The sequence below is a fragment of the Petaurus breviceps genome, unplaced genomic scaffold, assembly GCF_028583685.1.
Source record: "Petaurus breviceps papuanus isolate PSGF00001 unplaced genomic scaffold, PetGlider_PUasm1.0 177, whole genome shotgun sequence".
NCBI lineage: Eukaryota > Metazoa > Chordata > Mammalia > Diprotodontia > Petauridae > Petaurus > Petaurus breviceps.
The window spans coordinates 3812123-3827068 of NW_027185776.1; the positions used below are offsets into that span (position 1 = coordinate 3812123).

A 14946-nucleotide genomic window follows, 5' to 3' on the forward strand; every position below is an offset into this window, starting at 1 on the left:
CCTGCACGTGCGTTATACCCTGCAGAGTCCTTATGAAGTTACCTACCTGGTGTTGCACAGGTGATAGTCTATATGCTTCCTTCCCTCTCCTCCTCTCTCGCCCTCTCCTCTTCTCTCCTCTCCTCTCCTCTCCTCTCTCTCTCTGTCTCTCCCTCTCTCTTTTCTTCCCCCTCCTCCCTCTCCCTTCTTTTCACTCTCGCTCTTTTGGATAGTTCCAGAAACATGTCCATATATGGCCTACATGTCAAGGATCACAAATGATGTTGTAACATGAGGGCAACACTGTGCCATTTAGCTACAGGATACTTTATGAAGAGAAGTTCAACAAATTAATGTAACTGAGGGAGACTAAAAGATGGATAAAAGCTTCTGTAGGGTAATCTTCAGACAGGAAATCTGAGATTCATAACAACTTATATTTTGGCTTGTCATCACTGGTCATGCGGTGGTCCCGAAATAAACTCAGCTTGAAAGAGGAGTGTTTCAAAGCTGCGCTGTAATACATCAAGATACTCGGGGAAAGGAGAGAGATGAAAAATTAGGGTTTGGGGTGGGGAGAGGAAGGGGAAGGAAAGGAATGAATATCTGAAGATATAATCAAGGAAGTCATTCTTTTTTGGGGTCATTGTTCTCTTGTTTCAGAACCTAACAGGTAATGTATGTTTTCAGTTTTCTTTTCTAGAACTTGCAAATAAAGACTGTTTTGCTAGTTGCCAAAGCCTGAGCTGCTAGTGGTAAAGGGTGGGTAGTGGAAATATTTACTCAGAGCTTCTTGCAAATCAGACCAGTTATCTTTTTTTTTCTACTGTCTCTCTTCTCCCCTCCCTCCTTCCTCCATGTCTTTAGTCCTAATGCTTGCTGCATGATTTAAATTTAATTTTGGGGAAAGCAGAAGACGAAATGTTAGATGTAGTTACATGAAAGATTTTACTCAGACTCTCACTTAAGTGATCAGCTTCTAAATCTGAAGAGGCAAGGTTTAACTGTGATGTTGTTGCTGACTCTGTGTGCTTGCAGGTGTAGTAGACAGTACAAAGAGGACTTTGGGGGAAGGATTTCTATTCATTGAGCATGAAGGTTTGTTTGTATAAATGTTGCCTGTAGAGAAAGGGAGTGTGGCAATTATAGACAGAGTGGGCTTTAGTCAGGAAGATTTGAATTCAAGCCCTGCCACTGACACAAACTGGCTGTGTGACTCTGGGCAAATGACTTAACTTTTCAGTGCCCCGGTGAATTCTTCAGGATACCAATGTGTTTATATACACCAGAGGAGGGAGTTTCCACATCGAGGAATTCTCTAGATCAGTGAAATCACACACACATACTCATGTACACACACACACACACACACATTCATCCCTCAAACAATGCTTTCTGTCATTATAGTAATGAGTGTTTGATGAGTTAGTTGTTCATAAAACCTAGTTAGAATTGCAAGGGCTGTATGGTTCTACCTGGGTGGAAAAGGTCACACATAGACTTCTAAACCTGTGCTAGATGATCTAGTTTAAAATATTCATTTTATAGGCTAGGAAACTGAGTGCTAAAGTAGAGAAGTGACTTGCCTAAGGTTGCACATAGCAGGTTGGGGGTAGAACTGGGACTAGTTCTCCAGGATTCCTGATTTGCAGTACTTTGTGTCTTTTTTTATTGTTAAAAAGTCACATGAATTTAAGTTAGCAATTAAATTTATAAGCACCTTGAGTTATGGGAAAAATGACTACAGCTCTATGCCTGTATAACCTTCCAAATCAGTGACTTGCTACAAAATCACAACTTGACAGTATTATTAGACGTTGCAAATGTACTTCCAGAACAGTTGGATGAATCTGGACAGCTGGAGCAAGAGTGGAACTATTTACTTGCAGGGGGTGGGGGAGGGAGAGAGTCTCCACTAGCAACCTCTTGCTTCTTCCTTAGGCGCTGAGCTGTGACCATTCCAGTTTGCATCATCTGTCACTGCATCAGGAGTCTGAACTATAGGCATACTGCTTAATTATTCTGCCCATATAGGTACCTAGAAATGACTTCTCCAGAAGGACATTGCTATTAAAATTCGTCAACTGGGCCTGTACTTTAATGTGAAGTGGATTTGTTATTTGTTGTAAGGAATTTGCCTTCCCTTTTCTTTTTTTCTCAGTGGGGTGGGGGGCCAAAGAGAGAGCAAATAGATTTCTGTTAATTAAAAAATACATTTAATTGTTAAAAAGTATAAAGAAGTAGGTCACTACTAGAAACCAGGAACTTTTTTGTGTGTGAAATGTGCTGAAAGTGACCAGATACGATAAGGCAGAAGTAGAATGCCTATGTTTTGGGGTTGGGAGCAGGTGCTGGGAAGGGATAATTTTACAATGGTAAGAGAACAGGAATTAAAGTCAGAGCACCTGGGTTTAAGTCATGAACCTGTCACTCACTATCTGTATGACCCTGGCCAAATCACCTCATTGGATCGGTTTCCTCCTCTGTTTAATGAGGTTGAAGTAGATCAGGGATCTGTGAACCTATAATACTTTGATAACTTTATCTCAATAAAATCAGTTTCCCTTATAACCAGTATATTTTGTTCTGTGCATTTAAAATATCCTGAAAAGGGGTCCATTGACTTCATCAGACTGCTGAAGAGGTTCATGACACAGAAAGGTTAAGAACCTCTGGACTGAAGAATTTCTAGGTCCCATCCAACTTTAATTCCTGTGGTCCTATGAGCCAATGAAAATGCTTAACTGATTAGTCTCTATGTAGGGATTCTAAATCTGGGTGCTTGAGTTTTTTGTGGCTGGAGGTCAGAGGAGAATCACAGCTGCCAGGTCCTTCCCATACTTGTCTACTTCTAGGCATCCCTATGACCCTTGTGCATACCACACCTCCTGGACACAGAGAGTTAATTCCCTACATGTGTCTTTTGGGTATACACTGCCAGATCACCGTGCTCGGGTTGGGGGGTCAACAGCTGTTTGAGTGAATTCCTGGGGAGTCTAGGAATCTATACTAAAACTTGAAAAAGCCAGCTTTGTTTTTTAGCCCTGTGACCTCCTGAAATCTTTGCAATAAGAGCAAATGCTTAACTTTATGGGAAGCCCATGACCCAAAACTGGGTCAAGTGGCCCACTGATACCTCGTGCTTTCAATGGGGATTTCAGACCATGCTTACTGGCATTTGTCTTGAAATGGGAATGCAGGATGTCAGCCAAGGAGGTGTTAACTAGGACATGAACCTTGCCCCAAGTCAGGGAGATAAAGCAGATGACTTCTCAGAGATCAGAGTGGCTGATGATGAATGGATACTCAAGATTTAGAAGTATTTTGTGACAAATTAAGATGCTGTTATCATTAACAAGAATAACAAAAACAAGTTCACGTTCTTATAAAACTTAATGACTCCAATGGGAGGTAGCATGTTGTAATGCTGTCTAGTGTGATGGGGTTTGGGCTCAGGAAGATGTGAGTTTGAATCCTGACCCAGACACATACTGGTTATTAATCATAGGCAGTCATTTAAATGTCTTTCAACTTCAGTTTCTCTCATCTATAAACCGCAGATAATAATAGCAACTATTGTCAGGTTGTTAGAATCAAATAAGGAAACATATGTAAAATGCTATTTAAATGTTAACTATTGTCATTAACTCACTTTCATGACCATTTTCTAGTTGGATGCTCATAGCAATCCTGTGAAGGGGCAGGGTAAGGAGGAGGAAACTGAAGCTTTGATGGGATTGAACAACTTGACCAAGAAATCTAAATTACTTTTTCTGCTTCTCAGCATGTTTATAATGGTATATAATTATATAGATTTGGGATTTGTGCAGATTGGATTATACTTCTGTGTACCAGGTTTTCTATGAAATGAATGAAACTATCTGTCCTTTTCTCATGCTTTTTCCTTTTCTTGACACACATTTTCTCCCTTTTCTCTTCTTCCTTCCTTGTATTTTCCATCTCTCTCCTTTTCTTCCTTCCTTCTTTTCTTCTTTTCCAACCACTAGGAATTATTTGTTTTTATTTTGGTGGGGATGAAGGGGGTGGAGATCCTCTATCTCCTTTCTGCAATTCTCTCTATTCCTTTCTTCTTTTCCCTTTTCCCCTCTAGTCTCTCTCATCTTTCTCCTCTGATTTTCCCTCCCAAATATCCTTACCTTATCAACCACTTTCAAATATCTTTTCTTAATGTCTTACCCTCTTTTATTCCTTCACACAGGTGACCTACCCACTCACCTACCATCTTCCACATAGGTTCAGTCAATCACTTAAAGATTCTTGAGTCATTGCCCTATTTTTCCTTGGATCCTCCCGTATTTCAACAACAAAAATTTAATTCATGCCTATCGTGTGTAAGGTATTGCTGTAGGTGCTAGATGACACAGTCTACTTAGGTGATACAACTGTAGCCACAGAAATCAATGCAAGGTAATTTGGAGAGGGAAGAGAGCATTGACTGGTGGGAAAGCTCTGAAAAGGCTTGCAACAGGATGTGCAAGATGACCTGAGTTTTGAAGTTGTGGAGGTGAGGAGGGAGCAGGCATTGCAGGCATGGGAGAACTGCCTGCGTTAAGTCATGGAGATAGGAGACAGTGCCACTTTGACCCTTGGCTTGTGAAAGCAAGTAATGTGAAGTATGTCTGGAAAGTTAGGTTGGAGACACCATGTGGAGGGCTTTAAAGGGCAACTAGAGGAGTCTGTATTTTAGTCAGGCATCTAGGAACAACTGAAGATTTTTGAGCAGTGGAGTAAAATGGTCAGACCTGTGCATTAGGAAGATTATTTTGCTGACTCTGTGGAGCCCAGAAACATGACGTCCAATTAGGAAACTATTGCAATAGCCCAGAAGAAAGGAGATTAAGGGCTAGCTAGTTTTGTAACTGTGAAAGCAGCCAGGAAGGGATGGATATGAAACAGGTACAACGGCTAGATAGGTGACATAAGGAGCTATAGATCCTAAGACAATGGGACAAAGCCAACGAGAAGGCAGAGAAACAGAGACAATGCATCAGGTATGAGGAATGATAAGAAGGCCAATTTGACTGGACCATAGAATTTGTGAAAAGGAGTTATATGTAATGAGGCTGGAAAGGTAAATTGGAACCAGGTGGTGGAGTTTTAAATGTCCAGCCAAACAGTTTATATTTGATCCTGGAGGAAAAAGGGACCCATTGAAGTTTATTGAATAGGGGAGTGATATGGGCGGACATTTGATTTTGGAAAATCATTTTTGCAGCTGGATAGAGTAGAGGCTAGAGGCAGGGAAACCAGTTAAGAGGCTATCGTAATAGACCAAACAAGAGGTGATGAGGACTTGAATCAGGTCAGTGATTATGTCAGTGGAGACAAGGGTCACATAGGAAGAATGTTGTGGGGTAGAAGTGGCAAGATCTATCAACTGATTAATATGTGGGGTTGAGGATAATGCTGAGGTTAAGAGCCTAGAAGACTAGAAGGATGGTGGTTCCCTTGACAATATTAGGAAAGGTCAGAAGAGAAATGAATTTTGGGGCAAAGATAATGAGTTTGGTTTGAGGCACATGGAATTTGAGAAGCCTAGAAGACATCTAGGGCAGTTAGGTGACTTGGTAGGTAGAGTGTCTTGCCTAGAGTCAGGAAGACTTGACTTCAAATCTGGCCTCAGACACTAGTTATGTGCCCTTGGGCAAGTAACTTCACCCTGTTTGCCTCATTTTCCTCATCTGTAAAAATGAACTGTAGAAGGAAATGGCAAACCACTCCAGTGTCTTTGTCAAGAAAACTCCCAAATGCAGTCAAAGAAGAATGGGTTCATAACTGAAAATGACTAAACAACAACAATGGGGCATCTAGTTTAAATGTCCAATAAGCAATTGGTAATGTGAGACTAGAGCTCAGGAAAGAAACTAGGGATACTTACCTACCTACATGCACACACATATACATGAATGTATAATGCACGTACATAAATGCATAGGCACAGTATATAGAGTGCTGGACCTGGAGTCAGGAAGATGATATTTATTAGTTGTGTAATCCTGGGAAAGTCACTTAACCGCTGTCTGCCTCAGTTTCCTAATATGTAAAATTAATGTCCCAGGGTTGTTGTGATGATCAAATGAGCTAATATTCATATAAGTGCCTTGCAAACCTTAAAATGCAATATAAATGCTAGCTATTATTACATGTACATGTATAAATTTGGGATTCATCAGCATAGAAATGATAATTAAGACCATGGCAAGTTACTGAGGTCTCCAAGGAAGAGAAAAAAGAAGATAAAGGATAGAACTTTTGGCATAACTATAGATAGTGGGCATAATAGGAATAATAATGCACCAAAGAAGACTGAAAAGGAACCATTGGAAAAATAGAACCAAGAAAGATTGATGTCATAAAAACCCCAAGAGAAGAAATTACCTAGGAAGACTACAATGTCAGATGCTGCAGAGGTGAAGAAGAAAGATCAAGAAAAGGCCATTTAGACTTGGTCATTTGAGATCATTGGTAAATTTGGGGAGAGTAGTTTCAGATAAGAGAGAAGGTTGGAACCAAGGCTGTGAAAATTGAGAAACTGAGTGAGAGAAGTGGATCCAACAAGTATTGACAGCTTTTTTCTAGGAGTTTAGATGAAAGGGGAAGAAAGGTCCAAGATTTTGAGGGGATAGTAGGATCCAGAGAGGATGGGGAAAGATTTATGGTATTTGTAGTCAGCAGGGAAAAAGCCTCTAGATGGGAGAGCTAAGGATTAGATAGGAAGATTATAGAGAGACAGGATGATTGAAGATTAGAGAAGGTGCGTGCATGTGTGTTTGTGAGCATGTGTGTGTTTGTGTAATTAAATGAAACTAGAGGAAGTCACAAAATTGTACTGACTGGGTCCATTACATAACATTCATGTTATCTAATCTAGACTGGGCCCTCAGCAAAGTAAGAAGCTTTTTTAACTTCTCCATAATTAGTTCTTGATCTCATTTTCTTGAACTAAAATGCCTCAATTTGGTTAGAGTCCTAGGGAAGTTAGGAGTCAGAGTGGAATTTTATAGCCTGAATAATTTAGATTGGTTGCCTGAGTTGGTTAAACCCTTCATTTTTCACTTCATTCAATAGTCAACCAACTAACTACCTATCTATCCATCCATCCATCCATTCATCCATCCATCCATCCATCCATCCAGGAAGTGTAGTAAAAACAGCAGTAGAAATAGTAGTAGTAATAATAGAAAACATTTACATAATACTTACTATGTGCCAGGCACTGTGCTAAGCATTTAAAAATATTATCTCATTTTCACAAAAATCCTGAGAGGGAAGTATTGTTATTATCTCTGTTTTACAGATGAGAAAACCAAAGCAAAGTAACTTGATAAGTATAGTGGAAAGAAGAAAAGACTTGAGGCTAGGAGACCTGGCTTTGAATCCTAGCTATTAGACTTAATAGCTTTGTGATTATTTGCTTCACCTTTCTAAGCCTCAGTTACCCAGTCTGTAAAATGGGGTTAAAAATGCATTTACTTCCCAAAGTGTTTTGAGGAAAGTGCTTTGTAAATTTTAAAGTGATTAAAGGAATGTGTTATTATTATTGACTTATTCACTCAACAAATATTTATTGGGCATTATGGGTCCATAAAAGTTCTATTCTGATGCCTACTTGATAATGGTAGGCACCTGACCCTGGTCTCTCACATGTTGTGCCAGCAGAGCTCAAGTTCTGACAGGTCCTCTCTGAAAGAAAGCTTTGAATATGGTACTGAGGACATACTGTTTCTGCTGTCCAAGGACCAGCTGAACTAAAGACGGAGAGGCTCATCATCAAATGGTTGGCTAGTAGAAGGATTTTACATTATTCTAGGAGCTATGAGATACAAACAATATAAATCCCTGCCCTCAAAGAGTAGTAGGAGGAGGTATGTGAGGCATAGACACATATAACAACAATTGAAATATGATAAGTTTTTATTTTTATTTTTAAAAATTTATTTAATATTTTTTTCCAATTACATGTAAAGACAATTTTGACATTCTTTTTTTTTTTCAAATTTGAGTTCCAAATTTTCTCCCTTCCTCCTCTCCCTCTCCCATAGAGAAGGCAAGCGATTTGACTTAGGTTATACATGAGTAGTCATGCAAAACATTTTACCATGTAAGTCATTCTGTGAAAAAAAAAACACTGACAAAACAACAAGAAAAATAAAGAAAGTAAAGAAAAAGCATTCGGGATCTACCAGTTTTTTTCTGGAGATGGACAGCACCTTTCCTACAGAATTGTCTTGGATCACTATTGCTGAGAATAGTTAAGGTATTCATAATAGATCATCATACAATATTGCTGTTACTGTGTACAGTGTTCTCCTGGTTCTGCTCATTTCACTTTGCATCAGTTCATGTAAGTCTTTCCGTGTTTTTCTGAGAGCATCCTGCTCATCATTTCTTATAGCACACTAGTATTCCATCACAGTCATATACAACAACTTATTCAGCCCTTCCCCAATTGACATACATCCCCTCAATTTCCAATTCTTTGCCACCACTTAAAGAGCAACTACAAATATTTTAGTACACATAAGTCCTTTTTCTTTTTATCTCTTTTGGATACAGACCTAGTAGTGGTATTGCTTGGTCAAACGGTATGCATGGTTTCATAGCCCTTTGGGCATAGTTCCAAATTGCTCTCCAGAATGGTTGAATCAGTATACAACCTCACCAATAGTACATTAGTCTTTTAATTTATCCACATTCCCTCCAATATTTTTCATTTTCTTTTTCTGTCATATTAACCAATCTGACAGGTGTGAGTAGTAGCCAATTTCTTACATCCATAGTGATTTAGAACATTTTTTCATATGACTACAGAGAGCTTTGATTACTTACAGATTACTCCCTATTCATATGCTTTGATAATTTATCAATTAAGGAATTGCTATTATTTCTAGAAATTTTGACTTAGTTTTCTATATGTTTGAGAAATGAAGTCTTTATCAGAGAAACTCGCTGTAAAATTTTTTCACAGTAATGATTACCAACTATATATTTCCCTTCATCCTATTTTTCCCTTCTTTATCCTAATCTCTTCCCTGCCCATTTTCAAAAGTGTTTCCTTCTGACTTTTACCTCTCCCACACTGCCCTCCCTTCCATCAGCTTTGACCCCTTTCTCTTATCCCCTTCCCTTCCAACTTTCCTGTATGGTAAAATAGATTTCTACAGCCAACTGACTGTGTATATCATTCCCTCTTTGAGCCAATTCCGATGAGAGTAAGGTTTGTATGCTCACCTTCCCTTTTCCCTCATTTCCCCCTCTGCTGTAAAATCTCTTTCAGACCTCTTTTATGTCAGATAATTTATCCCATTCTACCTCTCCCTTTTGCCTTTTCCCAGTGCATTCTTTCTCATGACTTAATTTTATTTGTTTAGATAATCATACCGTTCAAATCACACCTTTGCTTTCTTTCTATATATACTCCTTCTAACTGCCCTAATAATAAGAAAGTTTTTAGGAGTTATAAATATAATTTTCTCATGTATAATTTTCCCATAAACAGTTTAAACTTATTGAATCCCTTGTGACTTCTCTTTCCTATTTGCCTTTTTATGCTTCTTTTGCATCTTATATTTAAAAGTCAAATTTTCGATTCAATTCTGTTTTTTTTCCCCAATCAGGACTGCTTGAAAGTCCTCTATTTCATTGAATATCCTTTTTTTTTTACCTGAAGGATTATACTCAGTTTTGCTGGGCAGGTGATTTTTTGGTTGTGATCCTAGCTCCTTTACCCTCAGGAATATCATATTCCAAGCCTTCTGATCCTTGTATGTAGAAGCTGCTAAGTCTTGTGTTATTCTGACTGTGGATCCACAATATCTGAATTATTTCTTTTTGGCTGCTTGCTGTATTTTCACCTTGACCTAGCAGGTCTGGAATTTGACTATAATATTATATTCCTGGGAGTTTTCATTGTGGGATCTCTTTCAGGAGGTGATTAGCAGATTCTTTCAATTTCTATTTTGCCCTCTGGTTCTAGAATGTCAGGGCAGTTTTGCTTGATGATTTCTTGAAAGATGATGTCTAAGCTTCTTTTTTTATCATGACTTTCAGGTAGTCCAATAATTCTTAAATCATCTCTCCTGGAACTATTCTCTAGATCAGTTGTTTATCCAATGAGATATTTCACATATTCTTCAATTTTTTTCATTCTTTTGATTTTATTTATTTTTTCCTTGATGTCTCATAAAGTCATTAGCTTCTGCTTGCCAATTTTAACTTTTAAGGAATTGTTTTTTTCAGTGAACTTTTGTAACTTTTTTTCCATTTGACTAATTCTACTTTTCAAATAGTTCTTCTCTTTGGTGAATTTTTTCCATTTGGCCTATTCTGTTTTTCAAGGCATTCTTCTCTTTACTGAATTTCTGTACCTCTTTAACCATTTTTCCTATTCTATTTTTAGGGTGGTATTTTTCTTCAGTATTTTTTTGTGCCTCCTTTATCAAGCTGTTGACTCTTTTTCATAATTTTCTTGCATCACTCTCATTTCTCTTCCCAATTTTTCTTTTACCTCTTACTTGATTTTTAAAATCCTTTTTGAGCTCTTCCTTGGCCTGAGATCAATTTATATTTTTCTCTGAGGCTTTGTATGTGGAAATTTTCACTTTGTTGTCTTCTTCCAAGTGTGTGTTTTGATCTTCCTTGTCACCACAGTAACTTCCTATGGTCAGATTTTTTCCTGTTTGCTCATTTTTCAGCCTTTTACTTAACTTTTAACTCTATCCTGAAGTGGGACTCTACTTCCCAAGTGGAGGGGGCACTGTCCCAAGCTTCAGGGATTTTTTGTGCATTTGTTTTCAGAAGTAATTTTGGGGACCTGTAAGTTTTTGGTTCTTCCAAGGTGGTATGATCTAGGGAAAGGTGTCTTTACTACTCTCCTGTGCTGTGCACTGGTTCGTGAGTGACCACAAGTACATTTTTCAACCCTGGAGCTGTGAACAGGGTCCCTGCTCCCCTGTGGCTGCAAACTCTGGTGTGCCAGTGCTCCCCCTCACACTAGAACAAGACTCAGGACTGCGAGCCAAATCCAAGTATAAGCAATGTAACAGAGTCTTGCTCCTGGAGTCAGCAAAGGGACCCCTGCAAATCTCCTTCTGACCCATTGTTCATTCCCCTTACCCATAGAGGGCTGAGAGGTCTGGAACCTGCCAGTACTGCCACTGATTCACTTGCCCTGAGGCCTGCTCTTGGTCTGCACTGGGATGGCCTATGCTCCACTTTCACCCTGGTGCAGTAGACTTTTCAAGTTGTCGTGAGCTGGAAAAATTGTTTCATTCCATTTTCTTGAGGGTTCTGCTGCTCTAGAATTTGTCTAGAGTCATTATTTAAAGGCATTTGGAGAAGTTTAGGGGAGAACTCAGGTGAGTCTCTGCCTTTACTCTGCCATCTTAACTCTGCCTTTGAAATATCATAAGTTCTTAAGAAGAGTATAAAGCATTATGAAATCTGGCAAGGTCAAAGGGGTCTAATCCTTCATTAGAGATTGAGGACTTTGATGCTAGTATTTAAGCCCATGGTTAGAAAGGCCAAGAGAAGCTTTATGAAAAACTTTGTACAGGGGAAGAGGTTCAATACCCTCATGGTCTTAGCTCAAACTAGACTATGAAACTGGATACCTGAAGCACGGAGAGGCTATGGGATTAGCTAACCTGTCAAAACTCCCAAGCTGTGAGCCACAGTCTGTGGATCTCAGCCAGAGAAATGGAATGATCTCTCTCATCCAATAAGGGCAAGAATGACATGGACAGCAATGGCCTGTCCTTTGCAAGTGGAAGAGGAGGCTGATGATATGGTCTGACTTAAGAAGGGCCAAGAGCCCACTTTCCCCACCTCAAAACATCCAGATGCCATCCAGTCCCCCACCACAATGTTGTCCCCAGGACTGTAATCTCTCCGAGTCTTTTGGAGGAAGACATCAAAACTTCTTGCTAAAATGCAAATATGATCTAGGAAAAATACCTCCTTAAGACCTATTGGGATACTGTGTGGGTGTAGTAGAAAGATCCCAGGACTTATAGTAAGGACACAGGGTTTCATATTTGTCTCTGACATTACCTTAAGCAAGTCATTAATCTCTCTGAACCTCAATTTTCTCATTTGCAAAATGGGGAGAACATGTAATGAGTTAGTGTATGCAGAGGTTTTATAGAGCTTAAGATTGTTGGGATGTGAGCTATTACAATAAATCACTAAGAATAAAATGTAATGGCTGGAAGTAATTAATTTCTGAGCTTGAATTAATTGTTTAAAGTACTCTGTCAGTTACCCAGCTATGCCCCGAGGGAATGGATTTAAGACAATAGATTTTTGTGGGGAGGAAAGAAGTAGGAAAGAAAGAAGAGAAGGGAAGAAAAGGTCCAACTTCCAAGGGAATTGCTGCCAACAAAATGGAGCAGCTTGCTGTACTTGATAGTTAGGAGAGGATATCTCCAATTTAGTGAGCCAATTGGCAATGACTAAACTGACCTTTGAACCACAGAACATCAAGGCTGGAAGGGAACTTAGATGCCTTCTAGTACAACTCCTTTATTTTACAAAGGAGGAAATTTAAGTTTCAGAAGGTGAGGTGATTTGTTCAAGATCACTCAGCTAACAAGTGGAAGAGTGGAGACTCAAACCCAAGTCTCCCAGTTGCCAGTCCAGTGTCCTTTGTACCATCCCAGGCTACCTTCTAGAAAACCAGTTGTGCAACTTTTTTTTGAAAATTCTGTGCAAAGTGTGATTGAGTATCCAAGTATGTTACCATCTGGTTCCTCAAAGAATGAGGCAATTAAGGGGAAGGACACAATACTAGAGATGAGGACACCTGGGTTATTAATTCATCAATTGATTTATCCCAGCCTGACACTACCTAGATGGGTCCCTCTGGTCAAGTAATTTTCCTGTCTGGGTCACTGTTTCTTCATCTTTGAAATGAAGGGATTGGATTGGTGTAGGAGTTCTTAACTTTCTGTGCCATGCACCCCTTTGGTATCTGGTGAAGCTTATGGACACTTTCATGGAATCATGTTTTTAAATGCATAAAACAAAATCTATTTACAAACTCATGGAAACAAAGAGTCTGTAAAAGCAAAGATGTATTTTTTTTCCTTTTCAATATCACAAATACCCTGAAATCTATTTTTGGACCAGTTGGGGATCTCTGAACCCCAGTTTAAGAACCCGTTGACTAAAGAATCTATGAAGCCCCTTCCAGCTTTAACATTCTGTGTTCCAAGGTCTCTTTTCTGTTCTAACATTCCATGCTATGTGTTCTCACATTGTGTGGTCTAAGGACTGATATTCTATGATTCTAATCCTGTGGGAGAAGACACGTGAAACAGAATGAAAGATAGCATCAATAGAGAACTAGTCAGTAATAAATAGTGCAGTAGGATTTGGGAGAAGGGATGGATAGGAAGATTTTTTCTTGAGTAGATGAGGCTTGAACTGGGTCCTGAAGGATAGATAGGATTTGGATGGAGGTGGGTGGGAGGAGAGGGCAAGAGGGAGGACAAGGGGTCCTGGGGAATAGAATGTTATCATTCTCCCAACCCACTTAGAGACTGTTGACTATTTGGTGATGATTTGAACACTATCCAGCCAGTTGGATTAGGAAAAATAATACTCCATTTCTACCCTACGGCAACCTGTGAGTGTATTATTGACATTTGAAAGGACTAAGTCAGGAGGTTGCCAGGATTTCGTTCCAGTGCCCCATGTGATTCCCATGTGTCATCATCCCGAGGGAGGCTAAGGGTGCTGAGAATCACAGTGTTATTTTTGACCGCAGCTGTACTGGCCAGCAGCCGCCAAAATAAAGACAGGGCCAGTTCTGGCAGAGGAAGATCAAAGTCCCTTAGGCTTTGTCATATAATGATCAAAATCTGAATTGCTTCCAAAAAAGGAGCCCTGTCAGGACTTTCATGATGCTTGACTTTGGTCAAGTTGATTAATTACTCTGTATCTCAGTTTCCCCTTCTATCTGTAGAGTAGATATAATAATAGCTGCCATGGGTATTGTGTCTAGTGAGGTTATATAGGAAGTTAATTTTCTACATTTAAAGTTTGGGGCTATTAGAGAGACTCTTTTCCCCCAAACCCATTCAAAAGATCTCACTGGAGTCCTCTCAAGATCCCACCCAAATGTTAATTCTCAGCTTTATGGCCTTCTTTTGGGGTTTGTTTTTTCATTGTTCCATAGTTGATGAGAGGAAACAGGTGTCAGAAAACAAGCAAAGGCATGCTGGTGTAGGATTGCTTGGGCTCTGTCCTAAGACTTTATCCCCCAAACACACAAACATACATATACTCAAACACACACCTATACAATTAATTGATCAATTGATCATTTATAATGTACTTACCATGTCCCATGTGCTAAGTGCTAGGGATACAAAAGAAGATTAAAAAAAATAATCCTTGCCCTCAAGGGGCTTTCATTCTGACAGAGGAGACAACATGTGAATAAAAATGTACATACAAGATAAATAGAAAGCAGATGGAAGGTGTCCTTAGAAGAGAAGGCCTCAGCCACTGACAGAACTGGCAAAGTCCTTCTTCAGTAGGTAGGGTTTGAGTCAAATATCGAAGGAAGAGAGATAGATTCTAAGAGGAGATGAAGGGAAAGAACATTTCAGAAGAGGGAAACAGCCTGTGCAGAGGCTCTACACACCCCAATATAGTAATCCACACATGTATACAGAAATACACACACACACACTTTATTGTTGTTTCAGTCATTATTCAGACTCTTCATGACCTCACTTGGGGTTTTCTTGGCAAAGACAGGGAGTAGTTTGTCATTTCCTTCTCCAGCTCATTTTATAGATGAGGAAAGTGAGACAAATAGGGTTAAATGGCTTGCCAGGGCCACACAGCTAGTAAATGGCCGAGGCTAGATTTGAACTCAGGAAGATGACTTCACACACACACACACACACACACACACACACACACACACACACACAC

The 14946-nt window shown here is 39.4% G+C and overlaps 1 protein-coding gene across 5 annotated transcripts in view; it reads left to right on the plus strand.

The window, feature by feature from the left end:
- The first annotated feature begins 294 nt into the window (after nt 1–294).
- Nucleotides 295–14946, plus strand: part of ASB2 (ankyrin repeat and SOCS box containing 2) — a 97404-nt gene continuing 82752 nt past the window's right edge. For 4 of the 5 annotated variants that reach the window (XM_069086014.1, XM_069086016.1, XM_069086017.1 and 1 more), the window contains exon 1: nt 297–652. The gene's annotated coding sequence lies outside the window, so the exon portion shown is untranslated. Of the gene's footprint in view, nt 653–14946 lie in introns of all 5 variants that reach the window. The other variant, XM_069086019.1, reaches the window with a different exon arrangement.